Source organism: Pomacea canaliculata, linkage group LG14 (assembly GCF_003073045.1).
Source record: "Pomacea canaliculata isolate SZHN2017 linkage group LG14, ASM307304v1, whole genome shotgun sequence".
NCBI classification, from domain to species: Eukaryota; Metazoa; Mollusca; class Gastropoda; order Architaenioglossa; family Ampullariidae; genus Pomacea; species Pomacea canaliculata.
This window is the reverse complement of record NC_037603.1, coordinates 9,646,176-9,671,683: the sequence shown is the minus strand read 5'-3', so window position 1 is coordinate 9,671,683 and position 25,508 is coordinate 9,646,176. Positions and strand designations below refer to the sequence as shown.

The window sequence follows — 25,508 nt, the reverse complement described above, 5'->3', positions numbered from 1 at the left end:
AAAATCTGTGGGTAAACTTTGAAAACCGGTCTGGTGGTGAATCGATGCAGCAGCTCCCCCTGGTGGTGGTGAAGACAAACGGTTTGTGTGTGTGTGGAGGGGTGGACACCCTGTGAGCAGTTCACTTGCTGCGCCATTGCGTCTGCTGGAATCTCTTCAAACAAGAGCTGAAGCTCGTGACCGACTTTAATTACAGCCGCAGACGACCTCGCTAAGCCTCGAGAGTTGTCCGTCCGCAGACAAGAAACCTTAACTCTTGCTGCGTCTGCCACAGGTAGGGGCGAGCACTGCACAGTTCTCCCTCTCCAGGCCAGGAGATTGAGAAACAGCAATAAGTGCAGCATACACAATATACACAATATACACAACTGGCTAGTGTGTCATTGTATTACAGTGTGTTGTGTGTTACTATGTATTACAGTGTTCCACTATGTGTTACAGTGTGTTACTATGTGATACTGTGTGTTACTGTGTTTCACTATGTGTCACTGTGTGTTACTGTGTTTCACTATGTGTCACTGTGTGATACTGTGTCTGTGTGTTACTGTGTTTCACTATGTGTTGCTGTGTGATACTGTGTCTGTGTGTTACTGTGTTTCACTGTGTGTTGCTGTGACACGCTAGATGTGTAAGGTAGACTTGCCAGTGTTGCTTGTATTGCGTGGGTGAGCTGTGTGCAGCGTGTGTACGTGTGTAGAATGGTGACGAGAGTTCACTGTGCACCTTGACAGGCTGTACTCTGTGTGTTCTACCTGGTCACACCCGCAGCACCGCCCCCTGTGTGCCTACCGACCATCTCAAGTAGACCTTGTGTAACCATGGCAACCTTTTAACTCGTTAGGAGAATTTCCATAATGTTTTGTTGCTTTGTGTGATTGTAAATATCTACTCAGCATTTTGTCTTTGTCTTGTGAACATTTGCAGTGTGAAGCTGAGACGAACGTCACAGTCGAGTGAATCTTGTGAGAGCCTGTGTGGTAACGTCACTGTCAAAGTGTTGTTGTTGATGTGTACATGTCGATGTCAACTCCACCAACTGCTCTTCACATCCGTTACGTGGGCGGAATGTTCACTGAACTCAGCTGCTCTATGGGATAGTTGAGAGATGTCAGGGTGATGGCAAGTGCACTCTGGGACAGTAGCTTGTGGTACCCTGATGGTAGAGCTCTGGGCGCCACAGGGTACACAGTATACACAGAGTACACACAGTACACAGTGTACACACAGTACACAGTACACATGTCAGCATCTGCTGCTCACTTGGACACTACCCGTAAATATTGTCCTCCTGTTAACCCTTTGTAATGAGACTACCAATGCCTTGGTCAAGTGCAGTGGTACTGTGTATACTTCAAGTGCCAAGTGCTACCATCAATGCCTCAACAACGATGGCACTACTAGGACCATCAGAACCCATCGTGTTAGTCCACAGAGTGAGTGTTTCAGTCGGGTGGCCGCTGCTGTAGAGGTCCCCTGTGTGCACTGTGAGCTGTTGAGTAGAATCTGCTGGCTTTGTAGACTGTAATAAATAAACACGAGGATCAAAAGGAGAATATTGTGAGAACATCTGAGGAAGGACTGTTAGCCGGAATAGCAATTAGCAGCTGGCAGTGGGGCTGGCTGCCATTCCTTCTGACGTCATCAAGCAAACGGTTAATGCCACGTGATCTCCAAGACCGTTATTTTATGTCGACTAACTGCTTCTCTTCACACCTCTCCAAGAACAAATAGAAAAGTTTTGTGCTGCTCACACCTCTCGTAAAGCATTTAGAGAAGTTTGACGGAGTTGACAGAAGAGTTCAAAATTCTCAGTAAAGCGGAGCTGGCGGTGAGCTTGAAATAGAGAGAGTGGAGGTCTTCATTAACCTGCAGACGCCGCTGTTGGCGCTGGTGTGACATCACACACAGACCCACCATGCTGAGAAATGCTCCAGAAGAGACCTTCACACCTCTCTGGTGGACAGGACACTTGTTAGTGGCTCCCCCTGCGTGTGACGTGTTGAAAGGCTTCAACAGATGGCGCAGTGTGCCAGACGTGTAAACAGCCGGGAGGTGGTTCATCGGGACACGGTCTGTGACACATGGATAAAGACACGTGTCCGGCAAATCGTTTCACGTGGCATCGTGTATGACCACTTACATACTCTTACACCACCCCACACTCTCACACACTGACACACAGTATTTACATACACTGACACTGGCATTCACACACTAACACATATAAACTCGCACACTCGCAGTCTCACACCCTACCCTTCTGTGTTGTGTCACGTGTGTGTGTGTGGATGGATGACATCACCAGGGCAGTGTCACCACTAGGGGTGTGTGTGGTGGATGACAACGTGACAGTGACATCACCAGGGCAGTGTCACCACTAGGGTGTGTGTGTGTGGTGGAGTCCAATCTCAAGGCGAGGCTTGTCACGATGACAGTGCAGGCCGAGTAAGGTTCTTGCACCTAAGCCCTTGTCACTCAGAATCTTTGCCCTGGCACAGTTGTTAAAACTTTTCTCCAAAACAGGAAAAAGAAAATGCTTTTAGAGATTTGTCACCATACCCTGCTCCCTCCAAACAGTAATTTCTTAGGTTGTCCCGAAATGCACTTGTAAAATGTTGAACAGCAGAGACGAGAGAAGACAGTTCGAAACCTCGCCTGGACCATTGTACTTCCCATAAAACACAAGATACTTGAATTTTCCACCAGTGAAACTATCCATGACATCTTCTAACACCCACTGGGCTGTCTTTGTCTTTGTCTTCAAATAAAGCCACACATCCACCTCACCTCGCGACTGATCTCCCCCTGATTAACATGGAGAGACATTATTGTACTGCTGACAGCCTGCACACCTGTACACCTGTACACCTGCAGGTCCGCCACGAATGATGGTCTCTGAATGCAGTTACATCGTTCACACAGGTTTGTACTCACTGTACATGTGCACAGATGTATTTCATTAAGTAAGATCAAACAAATGATAACAATAAGGTCGAATTCTGTGTTTGTTTATTTTCTACAGCTGCCATAGTAACGAACATCACATTGCAATACAGACAATCAGTCGCTCAAGCTGTAGTAATGTTCAATCAATGGGAATTAACAATCATTTGATTAAAGGGTGGGACTAACTTGCGAATTCCAGTGACGTTTGCTGACAGCTTGCCTCACCCAAGAATAACGGTCACTGGTTTACAAATGTTAACCTGGTTATGCTTGAGAGCAAGGTCAGGGTCGGGTCTGTCTTCATCCGGGCACGTGACGAGCTTTGTGCGCATGTGTGGCGGGCACCAAACTTGTGCCTGAGTAATCCAATCAGCAGCCCGTCAAATCAAATATATCAAATTCACTTTCACAGTCACCAGAAATGAAATCTTCAACTGTCAGGGTTGCCAGGAGAGACACGATTAAAAGAATCCACATTAGTAGAGAAAACTCCACAGCACTCGGAGAACAGACACCACGTGACATATACAGGCTACAGAGCAGACACCACGTGACATATACAGGCTACAGAGCAGACACCACGTGACATATACAGGCTACAGAACAGACACCACGTGACATATACAGGCTACAGAACTACATTACAGAACAGACACCACGTGACTTGACGACGTGATTCAAATCAGTTCTTCAATGTCCACCACACACCTCCCTACGACCGCTTCCGCTGAGGTGAGCTGCACGTCACACGCACCGCATGTAACTAGTGACGTGACAGTTGGAACAATGTCCTCGTATCTCCCGCCACCATCCACACACACAGACACACACACAGACACACACACACAGATACACATTCAGACACACAGACGGACACAGAGAGAGAGACACACACACAGACATACACAGACACAGATACACACCGACACACACACACAGAGACACACGTACACATAGACACACAAACAAACACACACAGAGATAAACACACACACATACACACACAGACACACTCATCTACGCACGCACGCAGAAAAGAGAGTGGTACATCGGACTACCCCACATCAGTCGGCAAGTAGGTTGGCGAGACAGCGATGAAAGAGGCGAGGAGAAGATCGCTGACGTGTCGTTGGTGTCGTCTGTGGAGCAGCTGTCGCTGTTTACGATGACTGTTGATGAAGTGCGAGACACGCAGTCCACCAGACCACAAACTGGACTTCCACGACTTGATTGAGGGCAGGACGAGTTGACTGGTCACTGCAGCCTCGCACTACACGTGTCATGTCATGTCATTCATGTCATGGCGTCCGAACTACCTGCATCATGAAGTGTTGGGTGGGTTACTCTATCAAAACTGTAGATGGCAGCACCGCGACACTCCCGCCTGGTGTGTAAACACAGCATCACACATGAACACAGCAATACACTAATTACCAATTTACCACCCATCTACCCACACAGCTTTCAACACCGCATACCCTAATTACTAAGTTTACCACTTCACATTCCCGCAGAGTATCCATCACTAACAATTAACCCTTGTAATGCTTCCTTTGCCATTACCAGTCAGTAATGTTTTACCTCGGTACAACGCCCGTTACCCAGGAATAACACAACTCTTTTCCTACCACAGTAGTAACATAGAACAGGGTACCACCAGGGTAAATAGTAGTCACTGCTATGTCACTGCTATGTCACTGCTATGGTGGACAGCTAATTATGTGACAGGTTTTGTGACATGATTACAATGCTAGTCCCGGGTATCAGCAGCAGTCAGCACGCACCCGACAGTTAGCAAAGCTGCCAAAGTCATCACAACCCATCGTGTTTGATGTGTCTATCAATATCCGGTGCTAGTCACGTGCCCTGTCTAGTGACTACCAGTGTGACAACTGAAGGTCAGGTGAAGCTGTCACTGTCACAGCTGTAGACAATGGGGGACCTGTCTTGACCCTCCCTGCACGTCACAGCTGGTCATGACCAGCCTCAGCTGCTGCAACTCGGTGCACATGCAATAAGAAAGGCGACTGGGGCGTAGAGGCGTGAAGAAAGGAGCGACAAACAGGAGAGAAGAAGCAGAGAATAAAAGAAAATAAAAACAAACATTGAGAAAAGCGTAGAGCCACGTGACAGATGACAGACAGGCAGGCGAGCAAGTGATTCAACCTCCCACACCATCCGCCATGTCGCTAGCTACTAGGGCTTGTGACGGGTAGATGGAATGATGGACAGATGAATAGAGGGATAAGTAGGTGGTTGAGTGCGTGCAGGGATCGATGGGTGAATGCCTTGCTTGGTGGACAGAAGGACGGGGCGCCGCAGTCGCACTGTTAGACCCAAGAAGGTTAATGCTGTGAAAATGGCCGTCAGCCTGCAGGACGACGAGTGACAACATGGAGGAGGAGGAAGGAGGAGGACACGGGGAGGCGGGCGACCGGGATGGGGATGAGGGATGGAGGTGGCAATATGATGGACAGGGGAGGGGGGAGAATCAGCTTTATTCGCCATTAATGAAAATGGATGAGTTTCTGGGATGAAGCCCAACAAGTCAGCAAAGAGCAATCTCACCCTTCACCGCCCACAGTGACGTCACTAAAGACGGTTACAGCATTTCTCCATCTGTTTGTTCAACGTCCTTCTTTTTTCTTTTTTTTTTTTCCTTTTTTGCAGGACGTGAAGCCTTCATGCTAAGACACCCTGCATGTCCGACATTTGTGTGAAGGAGCCCACGTGAAGTTCAAGATGCGATGTGTTGTGTGCGTGGTGAAGTAGCAGATAGTAGCAATCGTCCAACAAAGGCGATGACAGTCAGACACAACCACTACATCTACACCAGGTGACAGACCAACTACTTCTGTCAGCTCTCGCCCTTTGCCATCGCCGCATTGAACCTTCATCTGACCATCACCACACTGAAGACCAATATATCTGACCAACAGCGACTCACTTTACATGAAAATATGTCGCACCTGTCATTACAACAATGTGTGTGTTACAACAACTGTGTGTATGTCATTACAACAATGTGTGTATGTCATTACAACAATGTCCTGTGTTACAACACTGTGTGTGTTACAACAATGTGTGTATGTCATTAGGGCATACCTAGGGATCAGAATGAAAGGTCAAGGCCTGGCCTCTAAAGTCCTCAGTCCTCATCAACTCTAGTTCATCCCTGATGTAGTCGGGGACACAAACTGTAAGTCGGACACCAACGGAAAAATGATCAGGGTCATGAGGAATGTCTCAACATTGTTTGCACATTATAATGCACCACCAACAGTCGTCAATACAATGTCCGTTACTCACCTCCACATGCTACAATTATTATTCTGTGTACAATCAACAGCCCTCCGCTCCCCCCGCTAATAAAATCTGTAAGTTTGATTTTGGTGAAAGAAAACCATCAGTACTCTTTGACTTCTGGCAGGACTGCCAGGTGAGGTTCAGGTGTTGCGTGGGGCAGGCTGACAGTATCGCCCACTGGGGTGAGGGAGGTGACAAAGGAAAACAAACAGACGAAAGTGGAATAGACCCTGACTTCCGATGCTTCCTCCCACCCTGCACTTTACTTGTGGCATTGCTATGAAGTAAGACTACGACATCATGGCAACAGTCATGTCATTACACTGACACCAGCTGTCAGTCGGGGCACCCCAGCCCCCAGCCTCCCCCTGACTGTCACTAAGGGTGCCCCGAGAACTCGGTGACGTAGGCAGGTCCACAGCGCCGGTGGCTGTGGTCAGGTGCGGGACACCATCTTGCTGGACGCGCCGTGGAGCTGGAAGCACGTGCCACGTCGATCGCTGCGCCACCTTGAGACGCCACCAGCGACCTGCACCGCGGCCGGCGGCGGCTGTAGACGCAGAGCGAGCGAGCGCGAGATGTGCACGCGACACACAGGGGGCAGGGCAGGGCACTGGGACCGTGGGGAGGGGCGGCCCACTGCTCCTTGGCTCGGCCCTCTTGACCACCCAGCCTTGCCCACCATTGCCCACCCACCCCGAGTAGTTGACACCACGCGCCCCGCTCATCTCGCACTTTGATCATCTGGGTGTGTGACTCCCACCCCTGTCCCCACCCCACACAAAGCAGACTCACCAGTCTTCTCCTCACACCACTTGGCAGAGAGTGAGGTTGTCAGTCAGGTCACGTGACTAAGTCTTCACTTCATTTCGAGGTTTCAGCGCCGGACACGATGTTGTGTGCTTGTTTATTTGTGGGCGCGTGTAGAGGCATGCGCGTGCCGAGTGTGGGCCTGAGTGAGATGGAGGCTGCCCCGTCCTCACAATGATTTGTGTCCCCATCTCTGTATTAACATCAGGGTGGCACAACTTACTGCTTGCTGTTAGCCAATCTGTGGTGAGTTGTGCCGGCTTGGTGTTGCCACATCTGTCACACGCTATTCAGCCATGGTATGCCGTCACACTTGGCGACATCTGTTTCTTTGACCAGCGTGACTGCTTGTGATGACTGTGTGACACTAATGAGGCTAGAGTCTGTGTCTGCTGCTGTTTGCTACACTTCTGCCTGGGCTGTGTCTGGCTAAAAGTTGAAACATCGGAGATCCATTACCCACAGAAAACACACAAGCTGAGCGGATCAAGATCCATCCACTGCCCACGACACATGCAAGCGACGTGTGGACAAGCTGCTGCTGACCTTTAACCTATTCTACGAAGAACGGTCATACAGCAACAACTTTCACTTCAAACCGGTAAGTAAATCACTGACATCCTGTAGCACGACCCCAAGGGCTAACAGTTGTGATGGACTGTCAAACCCAGGGATCCTGTAGTGTCATGACAAACGACCTGCGCTAGTTAACTGACAGCTCCGTCAGTCCTGTCACCACAGACATGGTTGTCAGGTGTGATTCCTTGGTCTCCGTCGTACGCAACTCATCTCAGGAACATGCCGAACGACAGGAATTCATCTGGAAATGATTATTTTATGAATAAATGCATATTTCGTTCTTGTATATCCAAGACACGTGTCACTGTAAGTCCACAGAAGACACGTGTCACTGTAAGTTCAAGACACTGACCTGAGACTTGCTGACAGCGAGCAGCATGGCGACCCAGTGTCAGTGCTGCTGACTACACTGATTGTAGTCTGATACAAAGTCACTTTCAACCAATTCATTGTCATTCTGGTTGTCATCTGCTTGTAGGTGTCATGTAAATTGTGTCTTGTCAGTTGTAAGTGTCATGCAAGTTGTGTCTTGTCAGTTGTGTCATGTAAGTTGTGTCTTGTCAGTTGTAAGTGTCATGTAAGTTGTGTCTTGTCAGTTGTAAGTGTCATGTAAGTTGTGTCTTGTCAGTTGTAAGTGTCATGTAAGTTGTGTCTTGTAAGTTGTAAGTGTCGTGTAAGTTGTGTCTTGTCAGTTGTAAGTGTCATGTAAGTTGTGTCTTGTCAGCTGTAAGTGTCATTGAAGAAGCATGTAAGGACGAGGAGTGCTGAAGTCTCAGTTAAACTTGCAAGAAAGTAGGACTGTTGTGTTGTGGACCCGCAAATCAATGTCTGCCTCCGCCGGCCTTGTCTACGTCACGTTTGTCCACTAGCCCAGCCTGTCTCAGTCTCGCAGTATACCTTCGTCTCTTCTTGTGTGCCTTTCTGTCTCTCTCCTGTCTCTATCCGTAGGTTTCTACTATTGCCATCTCTTCCCCTTCTGTAGCCATGTACTTGTGACTGTCAAGGTCTGGGAATCTTGCAGCACGTTTGTGAACGTGTCACATGCTGTCCCCTGTCACAACTGTCACAACTGTCAGATTTAATATCTTTGCTGGCCACACCGCCAACTGTTGTGCCCCTTGCAACACTTGTCTGACAGGTTGTTTGGCGGCTGACATGTCTGACAGAGTTGACTGTGTTTGTGCACTGTCATGTTGCTGGCAATGCCAGTGATTTGGTCATAGTGGAGTGACATGTGGATTGGGATCCTTATCTTGAATGTGACAGTGTGACACACGTAGTGACACGTTTCACTGGCATCACCAGTGTGCAATACAAGGGAGGAGGTCCTTTGTCTTCCTCGTGTGCACGTTGGCCATCACTGGATGCCATCCACTAGTCCTCTGTCTCTCTGTCTCTCTGTTTCTCTCTGTTTCTCTCTCAAACACAAACATGCCCATGCAAAAAAAGCTGTTCTGCACAAGAAATTTTAGTTGTTTTTTTAAATGTGTCCCTGAATTTATGTTTTGATGCTTTGCACGCATTCCGTGTGAGCGTTTTTAAAGCGGTTTTGTCTTTCAAGTTTAAGACAGGGCGGAGCTGGTCTAAAGCTGGTTTAAACAGTTGTAACAGCGACGACCGCGGTTGTGACAATCAGTTTCGGGGTAAAAAGTGACCTCGAGGTTTTTACAAACACGAGAATATTTGATGAGATTAAAGGGCGACTTAGTGTTTCCGCGGGCTGCATGCTAACAACATCACCAGAAATACTCGCCACAACGACTACTGACCAAAGAACAGCTTGGTTCGCCACTTTTGAAAAAAAAACCCACATTGTAGTTGGAGACGCTTTGAATGTTTAATATTTTAATGCATAATAATGTGGTGGAGTTGTGTTATCAGTGGGTTAGCCCCCGTGTTCGCTAGTCTCGAATATGAAGAGCAAGCAATCAATCCAACGGCTGTGCTCCCACTGCGCATGATCAGTTTTATGATTTTAAATTTTACATTCATGCTGCTTTATCATGGAAGCCATCGTGTTTACATAAGCAGGTGCTGATAGTACAGAAGCCGGGATAAACAATATTATTTACTCAAGCGAGTTGAGTAGAAAGTGTTGTAACAGTGTTGTGCGCTGCGGTTACAAACTTTCTGTAAAAGTTTAAAATCAACAGACCTTAGGCCTAAAGGTGCTTGACACCAGACATGTGTTGTCAGCTGGCACCAGGGGGGATCACAGACAACCACAGGTAGAGGCGCCGGGGGTAGTCTACCTTCAGGGCTGAGTGGGTGCGCGGGGCACGAAGAAGCAGTTGAGTCTCCACAGAGTGGATGACACGTGACTGCACGACCTGCAGACTGCAGCTGGCACTCGTTTCTCTGCTACAAATGTAATCACGTGCTTGAACTGTGAACTTGACCCTGTCTGTGTCACAGGAGATCTCAGGCAGTCTGTTAAACAACGATGAAGAAAAGGAAAGCTTAGCGGACGGGTGGCCACCTTAGACATGAGGGTGGATGGTGAAATGTCAGCGATTCACGCTCAGCAATGATGCTTTGTGGAATCCGCTAAACACTTACCATAAGTGATAACATGACTGATCCATTTTAGTATAAAACACTCAAATATTCCATTTCATCTCTGCCTTTATCTCTCCAATACCAAAGTACGTGTCGAGAAAAATGCAAACCAAACCCTAAGCCTACAGAAAATCCTCAAGCAGCAACTCCACTTGTTTAGCAGCAACTTCGCTTAGCAAATAATTTGTTGTGGGCTTTGTGAGGACCGTGTGAATAGCTGGCTGTGTGTCAGTGTTCATATCCTGTCAGTCTTTACTTTGTACATCAACATTTGTACAACTGTTCAGTTTATATATCGGCATTCAGCTTGCTGTACATTTTGCCGCACAGCGCTGTTCAGTCTGTCGTACACACACACACCGCTGTTCAGTCTGTCGCACACACACACACCGCTGTTCAGTCAGTCGCATACCGCTGTTCAGTCTGTCTCACACACACACCACTGTTCAGTCTGTCGTACATCACTATTCAGTCTGTCACACACACACCACTGTTCAGTCTGTCACACACACACACACACACCGCTGTTCAGTCTGTCGCACACCACTGTTCAGTCTGTCGCACACCACTGTTCAGTCTGTCGTTTACCAACACGTGGTCTGTCGGAGGCCAGTCCTTAGCTTGCTGTATACCGCTACTCATGTTCTCATCATCCACTTGTATCTATATCAGTATCCACTTTCTCCTTTGTCAATGTTCAGTTTGCACATCAGTATTTAGTTTGTTTTGCTGTTTGTTGACAATTTACATTTCAGTGTTGGGTTTGCGTCCCGAGTCACTTCTACGTGTGTCGGCGTTCAGTTTGTTGTCTATTGGTGTTCAGCTTGTTGTCTATCGGTGCTCAGTTTGTTGTCTATCGGTGTTCAGTTTGTTGTCTATCGGTGTTCAGTTTGTTGTCTATCGGTGTTCAGCTTGTTTTCTATCGGTGTTCAGCTTGTTGTCTATCGGTGCTCAGTTTGTTGTCTATCGGTGTTCAGTTTGTTGTCTATCGGTGTTCAGTTTGTTGTCTATTGGTGTTCAGCTTGTTGTCTATCGGTGTTCAGCTTGTTGTCTATCGGTGCTCAGTTTGTTGTCTATCGGTGTTCAGTTTGTTGTCTATCGGTGCTCAGTTTGTTGTTTATCGGTGTTCGGTTTGTTGTTTATCGGTGTTCGGTTTGTTGTTTATCGGTGTTCAGTTTGTTGTTTATCGGTGTTCGGTTTGTTGTTTATCGGTGTTCAGTTTGTTGTTTATCGGTGTTCGGTTTGTTGTTTATCGGTGTTCAGTTTGTTGTTTATCGGTGTTCAGTTTGTTGTTTATCGGTGTTCGGTTTGTTGTTTATCGGTGCTCAGTTTGTTGTTTATCGCTGTTTAGTTTGTTGGCTATCGGCGTTCAGAGCTCGTATCTATGTTTCTGCACCACAGTATGTTTGGTGTTACTTAGATAATTACTTAGTGTTTGTATCAGTTTCTATTTTGCCGTATATTGCCATTCATTTTCATTTATTTATCGGCAGTCAACTTGTATGTTTATGAGTAATTAATGTTTTCTGTATAAAAATTAATGTTTTTGATAATCAGTATTTCTTACTTCTGAATATCAAGAATTCCTTGTATGACGTGTCAGTACTGTTTGTGTATTCCATGGTTTCAGTGTCAGTGATGTTTGTATATCATGTTACTGTACTGCTGTGTATAAATAAATATATGTACTGTCTGTAGCTGCCATCACTATCTACAAGCAAGACAGAAGGTAAAATCCTCCTTCGTTTGGATGACAACAAGATGTTACATTTATTTTCCAGTTACTACACAGCAAACAGCCAATCGCCATGTGTACTTCAGTGTTGTAGGCAGTCAGGGGAGGGAATCAAGGATCAAGGGCATCAGCAAGGGAGACGATCGCGGGCCGCTGTAGCAGCATGCTAAGTTTTAATTAATTACAAGTCAACTAAGCTGCTAGCAGTCATGAGGCTGTGAGCTGACTGCTGGTCGTGAGCTGCTGTAACTCAATTCCTAGTCTCCTAGTCACGTGACAGCACTTGACACTGACAGTTTATAACGGTTGTGGCTGGCACTGTCATCACGTGTAATGGTACGTCAGACGCTGACACAGTACAGCTGTACAGCTGGCAGTTCATGGAGTGGAAGTGTCCACTACAGCTGCTCAGCACCGGCGCACGTGGCAGGCAGCTGTGGCGTGACGACCACAATGTAGTCCGTGGCAACAGCAGGCATGTTTGAAGAAAGAAAGCAGACAGAAAGAAACAGTCAGGGTGGCCAGCGTCAGAAACAAATTGTGCCCCCTGCCCCCTGCCCTCTGCCCCCTCACACACCAGAAATAAGATGTTTGTGGAGTCGCCATGGTTACAGGCTGGTGAAGGTCCGCTACCCCCGTCACCAGCCCACAAATATTCAACACGTTTCCTTCTCACTTCCGCCAGCACAACTACAGGCAGTTGTTCTTCTTGGCTGGCTGGCTGGTTGGCTGGCTGGATAAAAGGCTGGCTAGATGGAGGAAATAAGGTTTATCAGGACTACCATGACAGATGATGAATGATGGATGATGGATGATGGACGGGGGAACATTACCGGGCGAAACATTCATAGCACTCGAGGATGTCTGGTCGCGAAGGTAGGGGGTGGGTGGTGAAGATTGAAGAATGATGGCGGCAATACAGACATAATTCAACGCCAGGGATGATGAGGATGATGAGGATGAGGACTAGCAAATATCTCAAGAACAGAACAAATAAAAAAATGAGGAATAGGAAAAAAAGAGACGAATGAGAAAACGAATAAATGAAAAACAAAACAAATGGAGAGACAAAAGAAAACTATAATAAAACCACCATATTTAGCAGGCGAGAATGAAAAACCAGTTGTGCAATGGACACTCTGAGGTCCACGCTAAGTGACAACGGGTCCTCCCCACTTCCGCTCCTTTTTTATGTTGGCAATCGCTTGACGACGACTGACAGCACATGGTGACAGTCACCTTGACAACGACTGACAGCACATGGTGACAGTCGCCTTGACGACTACTGACAGCACAGGGCGACAGTCGCCTTGACACAGGGCGACAGATGTAGACCGGAAATGTCCAAGACTCAACTGTCAGCCAGACCGCTGGAGGAGATGGCGAGGGAGGAATGTTGACGATGGACCAGCGTGAGACAGTTCATCAAAGCAGACTGACGACAGAAGACCTCGCTGCCTGACTTCTAGGAGTTCATAACACGAAGGAAGTGGTCCACATGCACAAGTGCTAACGGCTGTAGTAACACAAGGCCGTTAACTCTTGGTGGCCAATGGCTGAGTGCCAATCGCTGGTCATCACGGCGCGCAGCAGGGGCGTTAATAAGCGGCCACGTGACAGCGTCTCGCCCTTGTCCTCGTGTGTGTAGTCTCCCTTAGAGGAAGAGAGAAGCAATATATTGACTGAGAAGTAACACCACATCTGCATGCAACAAAGCTGCTGCTTCGATCTCCATGCTGCCAGTGGGCGGTGCGTCGGTCACCAGGCGGCCGGTCACAGACGGCGGACCAACGGACATTTTTCAGGCCAATCGACGTCCATGAGAGTGAAGCCCACTCAGCAGCCGACACATTCAGGCGAGATGGGGGAGGGGAGGGCGGGGAGAAAGAAAAAGGTGCAGACTGGGAGATCATGAGGCGGGAGGCTTCACACTCCCACAGTGAGGGAGCCTCAACATCCTGTGAGTAGTGAGGTACTGCAGCACGTGACAGAGAGGGCAAGAGGTGAAAGACAAACAAAACTGGGAGCATCCCTCATATAATTAAAGACCTGCCATATCTAATTAATGCCTAAAGTGCCATTCTAATTCCCACTCTTAGTCAATTCGGACAAATTGTTGTAACTGGTCAGTTTACAGTATCTACCCCAGTCTCTGTGCTTCTAAAGCTTCTCTAGCAGCACACAGTCTACATTCTTGTTGACAGTCGACCGCCGCGTCCTCCTCCTCGCAGTCTCGGGTGGGAACTGAGGAACATCAGTGTTCATGTCTGTATGAACATGCTGTACTGAGGGGTTTGAACAGGGGCACAGAGTGTGTCACATAATGTCTTAAATACCACACACACCTAGCTACACACATACCTGCCTTAAATAGCTTACACACTTAGCTACACACACTTAGCTACACACATACCTGCCTTAAATAGCTTACACACCTAGCTACACACACTTAGCTACACACATACATGCCTTAACACACACCTGCCTTACAAAGCTTACACCTAGCTACACACACTTAGCTACACACATACATGCCTTAACACACACCTGCCTTACAAAGCTTACACACTTAGCTACACACCTAGCTACACACACTTAGCTACACACATACATGCCTTAACACACACCTGCCTTACAAAGCTTACACACTTAGCTACACACACAGCTACACACACCTGCCTTAAATAGCTTACACACCTAGCTACACACCTAGCTACACACACAGCTACATACATACATACATGCCTTACATAGCTTACACACTAGCTACACACTTAGCTACACACACCTGCGTTAAATAGCTACACACCTAGCTACACACTTACATACGCATCCCTGAGCAGATTACTGGGCGGCGCACGTGCGGCCCTCGCGCTACTGGTGATGACGCAGTTTATGGAATGTAATCTCGCGCCAGGACCTGGCAACGCAGCCATTAACATAGAAATCACCTCAGGCCTGGGGAGGATGCAATATTCCTCCCACCACCACACAAATCTTTGAGCTTTTGTTTGCGGGGGCAGTCGCGCGCCAACAAATTATTTATTTTTGGCATTTGAAAGACTTGTTTATTGATTTCGGCAGATGTGACTTTTGAAATCTGCTTCCGCCATCGATAGGAAGCCGACATCAACCTTGCCATGATAAATCCATGTTTACAACATTACACAGACATCTTGATGTCTGTAACGTGTGTAAATATACATCTTGCTTACAATAAAACTATTCGACATCTTGTGTGACACATGTAAATATTTATCTTCTTTCCTCTAATCTCTTCTCCAAGTCTTCAAGTCGCTCTGCTGTAACTTTGTGCTGTTCTCTTCTGGCGAAGTCCTGTCACGCGGGTGCTACCAGTGTTATGAGAACTATTTCTGGGAGGTCACACAGACTGGGGTACATCATTCTACTGACTCCTTGTCACCCAGTCACCCAGTCACCCAGTCCTCGTCCCTGTCTTCTCGGTGGTCTGTTGGTTGTCTGCACAGCTCCTTGGTCAGGGCTGCCCCTAGCTACCTGTAGGTGGAGGCTGTCCAGGCATCAGCCAATGGAAGAGCTGAGATGAAATGCTGATTAGACGTGTTAGTGTACAAACGTGACCTCTGACCTTTGTTTGCTGGCAGATGTTTGTAGGCGGGTACCTGGGGGACGAAGGGGTATTCACGGCGGCTTGGCAAACAGTCTTGCGCTGAGCCTTACCCACTGGTTACAACCGTCTGATAGTCTGATAGTCCCTGGCTTACAGTAGTGCCACTCCTGTTTTGTCCAGTGACAGATAGTGCAGTGTCAGTGACAGAAACTGACAGATAGTGCAGTGACAGTGACAGAATAGTGACAGATAGTACAGTGACAGTGACAGACAGTGACAGATAGTACAGTGACAGAGAAAGATAGTGACTGATAGTACAATGAAAGTGACAGACTGTGACATATAGTGCAGTGACAGTGACAGATAGTGCAGTGTCAGATACTGATAGTACAATGACAGTGACAGTGACAGTGACAGTGACAGATAGTACAGTGTCAGTGACAGAGCTTTATGTAGCAGCTGGCAGCATTGAACAGAAGTGCTTTAGTCCAGCCACAGACACCTTTACAATTTGTTAAAAGCACAACAGTTATAAATAAGAATAATAAGACAAGTTATAGCGCACACTTCATGGTGTGCTCATGGAGCTACACACACAGCTACACACTGAACTACACACACAATGACACACTGAACTACACACTGAACTACACACTGAACTACACACTGAACTACACACTGAACTACACACACAACTACACACTGAACTACACACTGAACTACACACACAACTACACACTGAACTACACACTAAACTACACACAACTACACACACAAGAAGCACACAAGTAACCTCTGATGATAATTTAACTAACGAACCACACAAGTACCAAACTGACAATGATGTCACAAGGAGCCATAGGACTACACACTGCCACTGCCAACCTAGACACACCCTAGAGCAACATGACTGACAGTGGGCTGTGTCCGGTGTGTGGGTTGAGCTGCTGTTTGTCTACTGACTGACATGAAGCCTGTGATAGAGGCTGTCATCCTGGAGGCTACTTCCCTCCACCACCAGAGCTGTCTAATCAGTGCATTCACCTGCCTCCTGCTTGTCGCCGTCCATTCCTCGTCTCATCGATACACAACTCGCATTGTGGACACCCATCAACCCCGTTTGTCATTTGTCACGTGGCATTTGGCAGGAGATGTTTGTCATTTGCGCCACTTCCTGTTTCTCATTTGTCACTTGATATTTATAATTTAAGGAATGATCATAAGAGAATGATTGTGATAAATCTATAGATATGCAAAAAGAGCTTTAGAATATGGAATTTCATCATCAGCATCATCATCATCATCATCATCATCATCATCATCATCATCTAAGCAATACTATTAATCTTAAAGACAATTTATGGCGTTTTCAGGAGAAGGCAGGTTGGCAGACTATCCATCTAATCCATTATGATTCGCCTTAGGGAAAAATCCACTTCCACTGTAATTTACATACTGTCACGTGACCATTCCATGTGCATAGTCAGGTCGCTATGCCTGTAATCTGCGCACTCTACCAGTACTATTCCATTGTAGTCCAACCAAACGGCCGACAGATGTAGCTGTCTACAGACCTGGTGGGGCAACGTGAGTTGACAGTGGTAGACAGGTGTAAGAACCCTAGTCTATCTGTAGTCCGGCTTTTATACATATATACATATCTCTCTGCCTTACCTTTCTTAAGCATCTTGGGATTGAGGAACGTGTTTCACAGCTGCGCCAGTCGGGTTTCGAACCGGCTACAGTGTGTTACTGTAACCACGAGGCTGTGCTACAGAAAGCTCGGCCACTCTCGTGACCACACTGACCTCTGCTAGATGCGCATTGACCTGACCACCAAGACACATCAATACGGAAATTGTTTTCTTCACGAATGGGTCACGTGGCATCCTCAGTGTGGCCACGTGACTTGAGACATGCGAGCGCTTGCTGCTGGCAGTATGAGCAGCTCAGCCACACTCTGGTTGACGTGACCCTCACGTTCACAATCACAGATGGATCAGAACTGCCCGAGTAAAGAATAAACAACAGCGAGGACAATATTCTAAAAAGTAAAACAAAACAAACAAAATCTGTAAACAGTACTGGGACTTTGTAGCGGAGGTTTTATGCTATGCTGCAGCATCCACGCTTGTGTGTTACCATGGTTACGGACCTACAGGCAAGCACCTAACTTGCATCGAAAACAATTATATCGTCTTGCTATACAAAAGTAAGTAATGGAGTGTATACTAAAGTACATAATGGAACATAATCAAAGTATGTTGTGTAGTAGACAATGACGTGGAGAGTGAGTTATAGAGGATGTAACAAAGAATGCAATAGAGTGATACTAAATCACTTAATAAGCAATGTACTTGTGTACAATATATTCTATTGGACTATATACTACAGCATATACGATAGCAGTTGAGTATACACTATAGTATTCCAGTCTATAGGACTGAGTATGAAATATACTAGTAGACAAGTAGTACAAGTACAGTGTGCGACATACTAGTCCATCAGGCGTTCACAGTCAGTATGTTCAAGAGTACATAGTCATGCAATGTATAAGTATATATATAATAGTATAGAACACTCCTCAGTTCCAAGAGTAGAGTATGTAACAGAGTGGAACAGAAAGTGCTGGAACAGTGCCGGACTAGTCAGCCACTTTTGAATGACCAACGATTGCTGTCACTGGTGGTCGAACTGTCTCACCGGCGTGGTCGATGTGTCTGCCATTGGCGGTGGGCTGACTAGCTGCGCTCCTGGCGGTTTTTCTCTTCACACCCTTGCTGTGTATCGCCTTTTACTTTAGCCAACATCTTCAGGAGTAAGATGTCCTGTACTTCATTTTTGTGGGCAGTAAGAGTTCCACAAGTGTCAGTCCATTTGCCTAACGCTCTCTCAACAGAAGATTCAAACCAGCCTTCCTCAATATTACAACCACCATCGTCCTTTTTTCACACTATACCGTGTGGGAAGTTTCTCAGTCAACGTAAAAATCATTTAACTCTTTGAAAGAAAATCTCCTTTAGCACGAAAGAAAGCTGATGAGCAAAGTTTTTGAAAAAAAAGTCTGCCAGTGCGAGCAAGAAGGCCATAGAGTGCTACAGCCTCTACACCAGCTCTCATCTCTGTCTAACACATCTTAAATAACCGCCTTTGCACATCAGACCCATTAGCATCTGGGATAAGGTAAAACAAGCAACTCATTTTACAGAATATGGAGCTTACTAGACAACAATGGCCGCTTGTATCACAAATGTAGAGAAAAAACCTCAGTGACACCACGGACGTGTAGAGGTGGACGGCTGTCTGTCTGCCGAGATAAGCTTAGCCTCTTGCCAAGCTCTCCACTGTTAGTCTCGGCGAGCCGTAACAAAGAATGTGACTAAACCGGAAGCTCTGTACACTCCTGCCTCGTTTAGTAGTTAACTGGAAAAACCGTCTGCCAGCAGTCCAGTCATACAAGTTCGTGGTGACACAATGCCATTTTCTCTTAAACTATTTTAAGTAGCAGTTGGTGTCTGGTTACTATGGTGATGAAGTATCCAGTAGGTAAGTATCATGTTATTTGTTTGTCTACAGTGTCAGCAAGTAGTCTACATTGCTAGTGTCACTAGGGACACTGTTTACACTCGGACCGGAAGTCTGTAGAGTGTCTGACTTACACCTTGGCTTATCATCAGACAGGTGTGGCTGTGGCCATTCATCAAGCCTGGTCATGGGTCCATTGGACTTGTGGGTGTTGGCACGTGGTCCAACATGGTCCTGGCGAGGTCCACTCCACTCATGCGGGAGGGCGATAGGGTTAGTGGTCGCCAGGACCGGCCTGCCTCCCCTCTTCCCATGGATGTTGTCTCTTCATCAAGGCACACAAGGCAGAGAGAAGTGGACTTTGCTAACGACTTTTTGTAGAAGTCACGTGTCTAAACATTCCTGTCACCAACTGACTTACTGCCACCTTGTGACAGTCTTTGTCTGCGGTACACATGTACTCATCGACTGCTCTTGTCTTTAGTTTGTTGTTGTTGACTTTGGAACGGAGCGTGCTTCCACCTGGCGGTGATTTCATGCTGTGGGGGATGGGGATCATGGAGGATGTGGGTGAAGGATGAGGAAAGGTGTTGTCTAGTCTTGTTTGTGCTCTCTTTGCCTGTTGGTGTTGAGGAGGTTTGCTGAGTGTGTTTTGGCGGTCAACTGTCTGTGCCCTCTTTTCTGTTTATAGTCGTGAAGCCTGCCAAGGTGGAGATGGTGGTGGACTGAGCTGGTGTCGTCTTTTCCTGTTGCTGTCACCTACTATCAGTCCTCCCTGGTGATGTAGTGCATTGGTTGCAGTGTCCCTCCTGTTGTTGTGTTCTATTTGGCTTTCTTCTAGGATTTTACTTTCTATCTTTAGCCTGGGTGCTAGAAGTTTGATATCTCTTTCCTATGTGTGTTTAGTTTTGATTAGTGGGATGTCTATGGCTATATGTGGCTATATGATGGCTATGTTATCGTTATAACCTTTACCTTTCCTATATTAGTCTAGAGTTTGGGGGACTGTTGCCTGGAGAGTTCAGTACCTTATAAATCTTCATTCAAGTGCCACAACGCGCAATAAACATCGCCAAGTGAAAGCAAACAAAGAAAAATGAAATAGTTTTTAGGAGATTTATTCCAACATTTCAGCAGAATTACAGGTGTTTGAAGTGATGCTGCGTGTAGTGAACATTGGTTCATCCCCTACTGCCATCTCGCAGTTACCACCTGACTTGGTGGATGTCAGGTGGTCTTCATCCGGAGGTTTTACTGTATTCCACTTAGCAACCCTTGCTACCTGAAGGTCTCACCTTTCCTAACTGAAGACATGTGTTCCCCTTGAAAATCATCACTTACATCTTTTGAATTTTCACGGCATTTTGGGTTGTGGTTATGGACTCGTAATTTAATTTAAAACTACTTAATTATTTTGATAAAGCCTTCAAACTATAAAAGTTAGTGCTCCTGTTAGGATGCTTCTACGAAATACTTGGTAGATTAGATAATTGGAATTATCATGAAGCATTTACTCTCGACATAATTTCACAATTGTAAAATCGTCAGCTAATATTTTTAAAATGGCTTTCGTTTTGGGAACAGCATTTTACTGAATATTTAGAAAACATATGCAGTTCTTCTTTGGAATCAGTACAGTAAGCAGACTGGACATGACATCCCCTTGTTACCTATCACTCAAGTTGACATCCTCTTTAAAGGCCGTGCATTCTCTTGCCTCTCTGTCATCCCCAACATGCCATCCCTCCTTTGTGGAGGGGAAGACTGGCGTTGCCAGAAATATTTGTATAATTCATTGTATAATGCCATCTTGACTGACGTGTGACTGGTTCTTGGATTACCGAGCCTACTTGATATGACAAATAACTGTCTTGCACTGACACTTGTTGTGGTCATAAAGTCTCGCTGGTGGCTTCCAACTTAACAGAAACTAACCAGAGACCTCATGGTCACTCTAACCATGTCTGTTCTCGCCGATGTCTTCGCTTTGTTTCAGACCCATAACGGATTCATAATTGTTTCCCCATCTGGAAGGTCTTATAAAACAATACGAAGGCAACAAGCAAATATAGCTTTTAATTTGAATTGCAAAGATTTGAGTGGGGGACAGTGTGGCGAATATCGTGGGTAGGCTATTGTCCTCCATGGCACACATCTCTCCTCCTGGTTCTGTCAAACGGCAGCAAACTGTTTCTTGATGTCTTTGATCCTTAATTCTACATTAAAATACATTTATTTGCATATAAGCATGTTTATTGCAAAAACACATTATTTGTGTATGAAAATGTGGAAAGGTTTCAGAGCCTTATTTCATGCAGTGAACATTATGAACCTTAACTCGACATCTGGCAACTCTTGCACATTTCACTTTGCTGGAGCAGAGTTTACATATCACTAAGTAGCTTGAACAGAACTTACATTTCACTTTGCTGGAGCAGAGTTTACAAATCTGACTAAGTAGCTTGAATAGAACTTACATTTCACTTTGCTGGAACAGAGTTTACATATCTCACTAAGTAGCTTGAATAGAACTTACATTTCACTTTGCTGGAGAGAGTTTACAAATGTCTGACTAAGTAGCTTGAACAGAACTTACATTTCACTTTGCTGGAGCAGAGTTTACATATCTGACTAAGTAGCTTGAATAAGAACTTACATTTCACTTTGCTGGAACAGAGTTTACATGTGTCTGACTAAGCAGGAGGAGGAAAACTAAAGGCACAGTACCATTCTGTGTACAATGAGCCTCTCTCACTCAGTTTAGTGCAATGAAAATTGCTCAAACAGAACAAATAAAGAAGTCTTCACCAAATATAAATATAAACCTATATAGCTGTCTCAACCCATGTAAATTCTATGGTAGACTGCACTGCCTGTAATTGTAAAGAAGTTGGCAAACAATCAAAATTCTAGTTTAGTATAACAATATAAGCAATATTAAATGATAAAAGGGAGCAAAGTAGACTGATTTTACCCCAAAAGTTACAACATTCTAAATGTTTAGCAACAAAACTGAAATCTCAAGGCTTCAAAGCTGAAAGCTTCAAATTGCAATAAACTGTTCATATAATAAAAAGGTGCAATATAATAAAATAAAAGGTAAATAAGTTTACATAAAATATCATTAATGATGAAACACAAATGATATGGTCCTCAGGCCGTCTGCACACTACAAGCAGGCAGTAACAACTAGACGAGACCACCACCAACAGTTGCCAACACCTGTGACATCACAGAATGGCGACCCTCCTGACACACCTACCTTGATCCTCCCCTTCCCTGCCACCTTCCAACCCCCTCCCCATGTTCCCCAGATTCCCATTCTCCTGGGACTGAGAGAACTCTAGACGTAGAAGCACCTTCACCTTTCAGACAAACACAAATATTGTCTTTGCCTGATTATTTTCTCATTAATTAGAAATAAGTAAAAGAAAAATAGACTTTTTGTGTTCACTTAGTATTCTTCCTCAGCAGTCAAGCTTTTCCTGAGATGAGGCCTTGTGATGTAAGGCTAGGTTGTGATGCAAGGCTAGGTTGTGATACAAGGCTAGGTTGTGAAGTTTTGTGATGCAAGGCTAGGTTGTGATGTAAAGCTAGGTTGTGAGGCCTTGTGATGTAAGGCTAGGTTGTGATGTAAGGCTAGGCTGTGATACAAGGCTAGGTTGTGATGCAAGGCTAGGTTGTGATGCAAGGCTAGGCTGTGAGGCCTTGTGATGCAAGGCTAGGTTGTGATACAAGGCTAGGTTGTGATGTAAGGCTAGGTTGTGTTGTGACACATGGCTAGGTTGTGATGTAAGGCTAGGTTGTGTTGTGACACAAGGCTAGGCTGTGAGGCCTTGTGATTTAGAACAGAGGGGAGCGGCTTGGCCAGTGAGCAGACGGGAAGTGTGTCGCCTGTAATGGCTGCTCATCCCGTGTCATCAGACACTTTAAGTGCAGCCTGTGGGTGCATTTGATTTTCACTAAGTGCAGCCAAGGGCAGACCACGCGTCGGCCAACAGCAGCGTGCTTAGTTGTCTTCCCTTGGTAAACACTACAGGAACACAAAAGGCCGGAGATAATCAAGAGCCCAGCTGAATAAGTGGTGGCTGCTGTTTTGTTTTTAAATGAGCCTCGGCGTCTGTAGACAAGTGCAACTGAGTTTGGGAGGAACTTGTCAACGCCAGTGACGGCCACAACCACTGAGTGGAACATCGACAGCTTGCCTTCAGGTGTTGATGACGACTACCTCGCTCCTACCTCACATTACAACTACTTGTTGCTTGCAGTTTTCTTGTAGTTCTTACGTAGGAAGTTAATGAAGAAATAGTTCGGAGGCAGACAGCCATGACAGACACTCGAGGGAAAGGTTAGCAAAGGTCGTAGAAGCCGAGGGCATCGCAATGACTTCACAGTCTTGTCAGAGAGTGAGTCGAGTTCATAGCTGGGGTCAGCAATCTGTATCTCACACAATCGCAATCACAAAACATCTCTTCGTGACACCGATTCCATCGACTTGACTCGTTTCCATAGCAACCCATGCAAGATGATTTTCTTAAGAGCTGCGGCCGACCCCCGCACAATTGTAAGAAAGCAGGACTGCTAAAGAAGCAGGTCTTGTTGTGGCCCAACAAATGCTTGGGATTGCCACGATTGTAAGAGAGCATCAGTACAAACACACGTTGTTCTAACGGTGCTTACCTCCCTTTGTTTCACCCCTCGCCACACTAGTCCTCTTCACTCTCTTCATTTTTTTGAAAAAAAAACCCCGAAGGTAATAAAAATGTTAGTCTTCTGACTCCCTCAGTAAGGACTGGTCATGTCTTCTGACCATCTTGCCATGTAGTGCTACACTCAACATGTGGTGTAATATCATGTTTGATGATTATTTGATGTGACATGTAGAGCTTTACTACTTTATGTTACAAACATCAGTGTTTTACATCCAACATGCCGTGTAATACTATGTAGTGTTACATTCAACATGCCATGTAATGCTATGTAGTGCTACACCCAACATGTGGTGTAATATCATGTTTGATGATTATTTGATGTGACATGTAGAGCTTTACTACTTTATGTTACAAACATCAGTGTTTTACACTCAGCATGCTATGTAATGTTATGTAGTGCTACATCCAACATGCCATGTAATACTATGTAGTGCTACATCCAACAGGCGGTGTAGGACCATCTCACTCCCCCAGTGTCCTCACGTGCGATGTCGTCAGAAGGTGGGAGGCGACATTTTTGCGATCTCAAATAATCTGATTGATGTTTGCTTTTCTTTGATAAAACATGTCTTCAAGTAATACAAAGTTTTAAATGAGATGCGTGGTGAAGCCTTAACAGTTTTACCCAGAATACCCAGTAACAGATTTTTTAAATTAATATTTTTAAAGGAAATCTGGTGACATTGTGCCCACTGTAATCAGATTGTGCTATTTGTAGTCCTTTCTTGCTGTTGAAGGCCTCATCATTTCTCTGTCGGCCATAGACATAGAGGTGGGTTCAGCTCCTGTCGGCCTCCGCTGATGGTCTGACACTGGAGTAGTCTGATTTTTACAGAAATGTTTCAACTCCTGTTTTTAATATTGTGAAATTTTCTGCCTCGCTTATTGTAATCGTCTTCTCACAAAATCTTTTCAAACTGGCCTGGAGTCACTTTTTCAGTTTGCTTGAAGTTACTTGTTCATCTGGTTTCAGATGGCTTTTGAAACTGGTTTAGGCCGCTGGTACACCTGGTACACATGTTTGATGTCCTGTCTGTCTTTAGACAAGAGCAGAATGTTTCTCGTCCTTCGGCCAACATCTTCATCGGACTGTTCTCAGTCGGTGTTTGACTGACAAATGTCTTCTGTCTCCACTGTTTGTGGCTGGACGGCCGCCACATTTTCATGACAATCCCCTCCTGTAGGTAGCAGACATCATTCAGAGCATCCTCCTCGTGTTACAGACACGGACTCTTCATGATAAGTGTATTTATGTGCATGATGTGTGTGGTGTGGATTGTTACTATGACAACCAGACTATTGTGGAAAACATGATATTTATAGAAATGAAATCACCGGTGAGTTGCTTTGGCAAGTATTAGGTGAGAGTGCGTGAAGCTACAGCAAGAGTTAAACCAACAGGACAGATGAGAGCCACGACCATAAGACAAGAAGTGATGTAACAGTTAATAGCGGGAAAGGTGATGTAAAGATGAGAAGGGAAGGGATGTAACATAACAAGAGAAATAGATGTGGGAAAACAATCAGGGGAAGTGATATAAGCTAAAAACATTAAAAGGCATGTAAAATAAAATGAAAGACTAACCCTGCAGGGAAATTGAAGAAAGTGTTGAGTGTACAAGCCGCTAGGTAAGAGCGAGAAAGAAATGTCAGAGCAAGTAGGAGACTGCAGGTCAACTCCTAGCCCGACCTCTGACCCTTAACCCTGCAGATTAATCAACTCGTAGTTGTCTGACTGCAGGTCGAG

General features: G+C 45.7%; 1 protein-coding gene across 1 annotated transcript in view; it reads left to right on the top strand.

Annotated features, from left to right (window-relative positions):
* The first annotated feature begins 6,639 nt into the window (after positions 1-6,639).
* Positions 6,640-25,508, top strand: part of LOC112555761 (NT-3 growth factor receptor-like) — a 60,838-nt gene continuing 41,969 nt past the window's right edge. The window contains 1 exon segment of the mRNA XM_025224257.1: positions 6,640-7,663. The gene's annotated coding sequence lies outside the window, so the exon portion shown is untranslated.